General features: G+C 42.6%; 1 pseudogene; it reads right to left on the bottom strand.

Moving 5' to 3' along the window:
* Positions 1–587: 587 nt before the first annotated feature.
* The window catches only part of LOC138057565 (uncharacterized), a 9801-nt pseudogene continuing 2878 nt past the window's right edge, over positions 588–7510 (bottom strand).

Genomic DNA, 7510 nt, shown 5'->3' with positions numbered 1-7510 from the left:
TGTCGACTGTCAAGTTACATTAGCATTAATTCCACTGTATCCAAAGTTCAGCTGAAGATGGTCTGCAACATCAGCACTTGTATCAGTGAATTCCCTCGCCTGTACCATTTCCCCTGTTGGGACAAGGGATATGTGAAGCAAAAAAGGGTTAACAGGAAAGCAGAGAAACAAAACGTCTGTCCCCTTGAAGAACGAGGGACTGCTAGACTCTGTGATACTTAAACTATAGAAAATGAACATTACGACGTGACTGTCCCGTCACAGGCATAACGGTTAACTAACAGAGTCAGGCACTAAGTGGCCACAAAGGAAAGGCACTCTGAGAAGTCTGTAACATAATCATCGTGGCATGTGGGGTGCCGACGCCGACGGCGACGCTCTGAATGCCTCAGCTGGTTGACGCTCTCAGAGGGAAGAAACTGCCTCTCTGCAGTGTGGTCTGAAGGGAGGTCCACAGGCTCAGTAGTACTTGGTCCCAGGTAAAGTCAGTGTCTTCTGACTCTGGGACGTGCTGATCTGCTGGTAAAGAAATTGCAGATGGGATCTCTGGTGGGGCAGGAGGAGTGCTTTGTGGAATGGGGTCCTCTTCATCCCCGGAGGAGGTCTCCAGGAACATGGTAGCACTCCGACTTTTTGATGCGATAGCTGGTGCTATGCAACTGGGAACCGATGAACTTTCTTACATTACAGAAGGCGCCTTCAACGTTGGTTACCAGATAGCGGTCCCTTGCGTGTGATTTGTTTCTGTCTGAATGGATGTAGACGAGATCTCCAACTTCAATGTCAGGAGTAGGGCGAGGTAGGGCCAACGGGGCGTTGGATTTCATGCTGTGAGGATGATTGATAAGTCTTTGATCGTGCTGTTTGGTTATGAGATCTTCGTCGGACATGGGAAGTTGGCGATTGGAGAATTGGTCGCGCTGAGACCACGTCTCACGAGAGGACAATCCACGGGAATGGATGCGGGAATTTAAGGTGGCTGTTGCTACGGCTAGGGTAACTTCTGAAACTGCACCGCCAAGGGGGTCTTGGCGAAGTAATTCAATCTCTAGCTCTTGTACAGCCCTTTCCGCCACAGGGTTTTTATTGGGGTTCTTTGGATTTCCAAGTTCGAGGACGATTCTGTGGTGTTGCAAAAGCTGGTCATTGATGAGGGACTTGAATCCAGGGGCGGGGTCTGTTCAGATGACAGCTGGAGGGCCGTCTAAAGGACTTAGCTGAATGCACAGGCGAACCAGGGCGTCACGTAATGTGTGATGGCGCTCATCTTCTATTACCAATGTTGAGGTGTAAGATGTTACGGATTCTCTCAGGACCAGTATAAGTTGTCTGGAATGTTTGAGAACGTCAGCGGCAAAGGAGATGCCAACGGCATCTGGCGGCTCACATGAAGACTGTTCAATATGCGCCAGTGGGGTTTGGCTTAAGGTGACGCAAGAGTTGCAACTCCTAACGACGCGTTCGATGGCCTTATCCATGTCTAAGGCAAAGAGGTACCACTTGGTGACCATTTTAAGCTGGTGGCTTGAGGGGTGGCTCAACTGGATATGCAAGGCAGCCAGCAAGCCATCCAGAACCTGTCTGGGGACAATAATGCATTCCCTAGAGCGAGTAAAGGGCTCGTCACGTTTGTCTGCCAATAAGCCATCCTAGGCAATTGTCGCAACGTTCATGTATCGTTTGACATCCTTAACATTGGCGAGCTTTTTTGATGGTCTTCTTCCTTGGACCAGATGAGCATGGGTGTGTCTGAGATCTTTGCACTCTGACTGGATCGCTAACCAAGATGCACGGGTTGTGAAAGGTAATCTTGCATGGCCGTGGAGAATGTCCTGGATAGAAGTTTGGCGAACCACAGACTCTTGGGTACAGTGAATAAAGGTGCAAACTTGGCAGGTAACGTCTTGGCAAGGGGGGGCGTTGCGACTGGCGAAGTCGGACAGCAGAATTGCTGCACCAAATACATGTCTGACGGAGGCCTGGAAACGACTTACGACTGAGAGAAAGGTAGAAACGTGTGGGCTTGCGGAAATTTGCCGGGGCACAGTTTCTCAAACGCTTCGACACAGGGTTAACTATCTGTGAGAATGCATGCGCTGTGGTTGGACTGGATTATGTAAGGACTAAAGTGTTTGGTGGCAGTTGCAATAGGAAGTGCCTCAATCTCACAAGGCAGCCAGGAGACTTGTGATCCTCTGAGCTTTGCATTAAAGAAACTGGCGAGATGAAGTTTGTTTCCGCAGGTAACATACAATGTGGTGCCGATACCTGGTGGCCTAACCGCCCCGTCGGTGACTATCCAAAGTAAATCATCGGATTTCGGAAGGGTGATAGTGCTATTGCCAGATAATGCCAGCTGTGCATCTGTGAATGCAGTGGTTAGGAAATCGGACCAGGAAATGTTTTCATTGGACTGTTGCCCGGCAACAATGTCATCCAGTGGGACCGTAAATCTAGAGCAATTTGGTAGTACTCTAGCGAGGACCTTGTAGGCACCAATAAACTATCTCATGCGGGCTACTGTGTCTGGTGCTGGACAGGAGGCTAGGGTTGTGATGCGGTGTGGGCTGGCCTGTAAGGTTCCAGACCTCCAGATCGGTTATTACTTGGTGTTACGGTGCACGAATTTATGCTAATTAGTATATGCTAATGCTATGTCATATAATGATAGTATCATGGAGTCATGGTTTCATAGGTTATGCTATGTCATATAATAATAGTATCATAGGTTTCGTGGTGTCGATGGTTTCAAGGTTTCATAGGGTTCATGGTGTCAATGGTTTCATAGGTTTCATGGTGTCAATGGTTTATGGTTGCATAGGTTTCGTGGTTTCACAGTTTCATGTGTTTCGTGGTTTCATAGGTTTTCTGGTGTCAATGGTTTCATGGTTTCATAGGTTTCGTGGTGTCAAGAGTTTCATAGTTTCATAGGTTTCTTGGTGTCAAGGGTTTCATAGTTTCATAGATTTGGTGGTTTCAAGGGTTTCATGGTTTCATAGCTTTCATGGTGTCAATGGTTTCATAGTTTCATGTGTTTCGTGGTATCATAGGGTTCGTGATGTCAGTGGTTTCATAGTTTCATAGGTTTCGTGGTGTCAATGATTTTGTGGTTTCATCGGTTTTGTGGTGTCAATGGTTTCATGGTTTCATAGGTTTTGTGGTGTCAATAGTTTCAAAGGTGTCAATGGTTTCATAAGTTTCTTAGTGTCAAGAGTTTCATAGTTTCATAGGTTTCTTGGTGTCAAGCATTTCATAGTTTCAAGGGTTTCATGGTTTCATAGGTTTCGTGGTGTCTATGGTTACATGGTTTCATGGGTTTCGTGTTGTCTATGGTTTCATGGTTTCATAGGTTTAGTGGCGTCAATGGTTTCATGTGTTTCTTGGTGTCAATGGATTCATGGTTTCATAGGTTTCATGGTGTCAATCGTTTCATAGTTTCATGTGTTTCGTGGTTTTATAGGTTTCGTTGTGTCAATCGTTTCATAGTTTCATGTGTTTCGTGGTTTTATAGGTTTCATAGTTTCATGTGTTTTGTTGTGTCAATGGTTTCATAGTTTCATAGGTTTCGTGGTTTTTTTTGTCAGTGGTTTCATGGTTTCCTAGGTTTCGTGGTTTTAATGGTTTCATAGTTTCATGTGTTTCGTGGTATCATAGGTTTCGTGATGTCAATGGTTTCATAGTTTATAGGTTTCGTGGTGTCAATGGTTTTGTGGTTTCATTGGTTTCGTGGTGTCAATGGTTTCGTGGTTTCATAGCTCTCGTGGTGTCAAAGATTTGATGGTTTGATGGTTTCATAGGTTTCGTGGTGTCAGTAGTTTCATAGTTTTATAGGTTTCGTGGTGTCAATGGTTTCGTGGTTTCATTGGTTTCGTGGTCTCTGTAGTTTCATGGTTTCATAGGCTTGGTGGTGTCATTAGTTTCATGGTTTCATAGGTTTCGTGGTGTCAATGGTTTCATAGTTTCATGTGTTTCGTTGTGTCAATGGTTTCATAGTTTCATAGGTTTTGTGGTGTCAATGGTTTCGTGGTTTCTTGTTGTCAGTGGTTTCATAGTTTCCTAGGTTTCGTCGTTTTAATGGTTTCATAGTTTCATGTGTTTCCTTGTATCATAGGTTTCGTGATGTCAATGGTTTCATAGTTTCATAGGTTTTGTAGTGTCAATGGTTTTGTGGTTTCATTGGTTTCATGGTTTCATAGCTCTCGTGGTGTCAAAGGTTTGATGGTTTCATGGTTTCATAGGTTTCGTGGTGTCAGTGGTTTCATAGTTTTATAGGTTTCGTGGTCTCTGTAGTTTCATGGTTTCATAGGTTTCGTGGTGTCATTAGTTTCATGGTTTCATAGGTTTCGTGGTGTCAATGGTTTCATAGTTTCATAGGTTTCGTTGTGTCAATGGTTTTGTGGTTTGATAGGTTTCGTGGTGTCAATGGTTTCGTGGTGTCAAAGGTTGCATGGTTTTATAGGTTTCGTGGTGTCAATGGTTTCATGGTTTGATAGGTTTCGTGGTGTCAATGGTTTCGTGGTGTCAATGGTTTCATGGTTTCATGGTTTCATAGGTTTTGTGGTGTCAATGGTTTGTGGCGCTCTTGCGTTTCTCTCTGAAGAAAATTAGGGACTGCTCGTAGTCTACTTTTCCAACACACACGTCACATGACAGATCTCTCTCACGTCAGCGGGGCTCCTGCTGACGCCGAAAAAATTCCACGTCACACAGAAGCTTAGAACAGAAAGGGTACTCTAAATATTAATAACCTATTCTGTCCAACCGACCAATTATAATTACATGAATGGGTTCAGCAGCCCTACTTCCTCTTAATGTAAAAACTCGTTAACATTGATAACATTTCTTTTAAATTGTGACCAACAATACCAGTTCATTCGATTCAATTAGGCCATTTAAAGATTACAATTGTATATTCCAAAAAGCCATGCATGTCTTTTAGTCTTTGCTTTGAGGTTTTGAGGTAAGTTAAAAAATATGTCCTACAACACCATAAAAAAGTGACCGGATGCTCTAGCGCATTTCTTGCTATTATTAATAACACGCTCAACACGTTAGACTAGATCAAACCCTTTGCACCACTAAACAATCACAAATTTTTCTGCTAGTTCCTTTCCGATACAAAGAATTTAAGCAATTCATTGATTCATGGAAGAAGCACACAGCAGATTTATGAGGAACCAGGAACGCACGAAACTCGTCAATACCAATACATTTGCAGGACTCTCTCCTGTTCCAGGCTCTCAGAAATTGAAGCAGACTCTAAAGCGAAAGGGTAGCGGGGCCGGAAATAGATCACTTTTGGCACGATTGAAATAAGTTAATTTTGGCTGTCAAGCTGTTGAAATGTCAGTGAGTATTCCGCGAGTAAAGTGGGTTTCAGTACGCAATAGACGACTTTTATCTCTTGCTAAAATGCTGCTCGTTCTAATAAATATTTTTCTCTGGCGATAATGCTCTGGATGGTTCTATGTTTTGACTGAGCCGCTTGTTTCATGCTGGGAGGCTTCGACACCCATATTGATTTTTTGCGTTAATTATTCCGGTCGGCTTGATTTGCCTTCTCGAGCAAGAGCATTTTCTTTGACCTCTTTTGAAACTTAGACTTCTTCATTGCTAAAGGAGGTCTTAAGGTTGTTTTATTTTCTCCAAAGTGCCCCCTGGAACTGAACAATTAAAAACGATTTTATTTTGTCTAGGAATGGGATGGTTTTCGCCCGGTTTCCTGCAAATTTTTGTCATGCTGGCCCAACTCGTTAATGTTTTTGGCGAAATGTTAAATTCTCACAGACAGTGATTTACGAATTTACAGATCCAAAGTTCGAAGAATATATTGCAGCTTCTACTGAAGCTACATTACTTATACAGGAATGCGTTGTGACTCAGTCACAACGATCTTTAAACAATGATTTTTGAAGTTCAGGTTTTTGTCTAACGATGTTAGTCTTTGGGCATGGAGCACGTAGTTCACCGCTGCTTTGGTAGATCTCACTTTAGTAATACCTTTAAATTACCTAAACGGTCTTGCGACTGTTCTGTTACCACCAATTTGTGATCACGCAAGACATGGTTTCGGTTTTCCACGCAAACCTCATCAGTTCTTTGGTTGGCTTTATACTTTTTTTATAGTTGCTCCTCTTACAAGACCAGATATTTTCTTGGAACTTTAACATTACATGTTACCCGCGTAGGGCATCAGAAATTCTAGCCTTGTTATTGTCTACAGGGTGCAAACAATGACGTTGTTTGCATGCTTTTTGGGCTGATAAAAGCACTTTTTTGGTAAAAGAAATTGAAGAGTTTTGTTAAAGATTCCGTCAGGACTGACACCGCGAAACCTATCAAACCATGAAACCATTGACACCACGAAACACATGAAACCATAAAACCATTAAAACCACTAAACCTAGGAAACCATGAAACCACTGACACCACGAAAGCATGAAACCATTGACACCACGAAACCTATAAAACCTTGAAACCATTGACACCCCGGAACAACTATGAAACTATGAAACCATTGGCACCACGAAACCTATGAAACCATGAAACCATTGACACCACAAAACCTATGAAAGCATGAAACCATTGACACCACGAAACCTATGATACCACAAAACCATTGACACAACGAAACCTATGAAACTATGAAACCATTAACACCACGAAACCTATGAAACCATGAAACTAATGACACCACGAAACCTATGAAACCATGAAACTACAGAGACCACGAAACCAATGAAACCACAAAACACATAAAACCATGAAACCATTGACACCACGAAACCTATAAAACTATGAAACCACTGACACCACAAAACCTATGAAACCATGAAACCATCAAACCTTTGACACCACGAGAGCTATGAAACCACGAAACCATTGACACCACAAAACCAATGAAACCACAAAACCATTGACACCACGAAACCTATGATACCACGAAAAACATTAAACTATGAAACCATTAAAACCACGAAACCTATGAAACCATGAAACCATTGACACCACGAAACCTATGAAACTATGAAACCATTGACATCACGAAACCTATGATACCACGAAAAACATTAAACTATGAAACCATTAAAACCACGAAACCTATGAAACCATGAAACCATTGACACCACGAAACCTATGACACTATGAAACCATTGACACCGCGAAACCTTGTAAACCATGAGACCATTGACACTACGAAACCTATGAAATCATGAATCCATTGACACCAAGAAACACATGAAACCATGAAACCATTGACACCACGAAACCTATGAATGACCATGAAACCATAGACACCACGAAACCTATCAAACCATGAAACCCTTGAATTCACCAAACCTATGAAACTATGAAACGCCTCACACCAAGAAACCTATGAAACCATTGACACCATTGACACCACGAAACCTATGAAACCATTGACACCATGAAACCTTTGAAACCCTGAAACCATTTACACAACGAAACCTATGAAACCACCAAAGACATGAAAGCATGAAACCATTGA

Source organism: Montipora capricornis, chromosome 1, assembly GCF_036669925.1.
Source record: "Montipora capricornis isolate CH-2021 chromosome 1, ASM3666992v2, whole genome shotgun sequence".
In the NCBI taxonomy this organism is placed as follows: domain Eukaryota; kingdom Metazoa; phylum Cnidaria; class Anthozoa; order Scleractinia; family Acroporidae; genus Montipora; species Montipora capricornis.
Note: the sequence above shows the minus strand (reverse complement) of the source record. Positions and strands in the feature narration are given on the sequence as shown.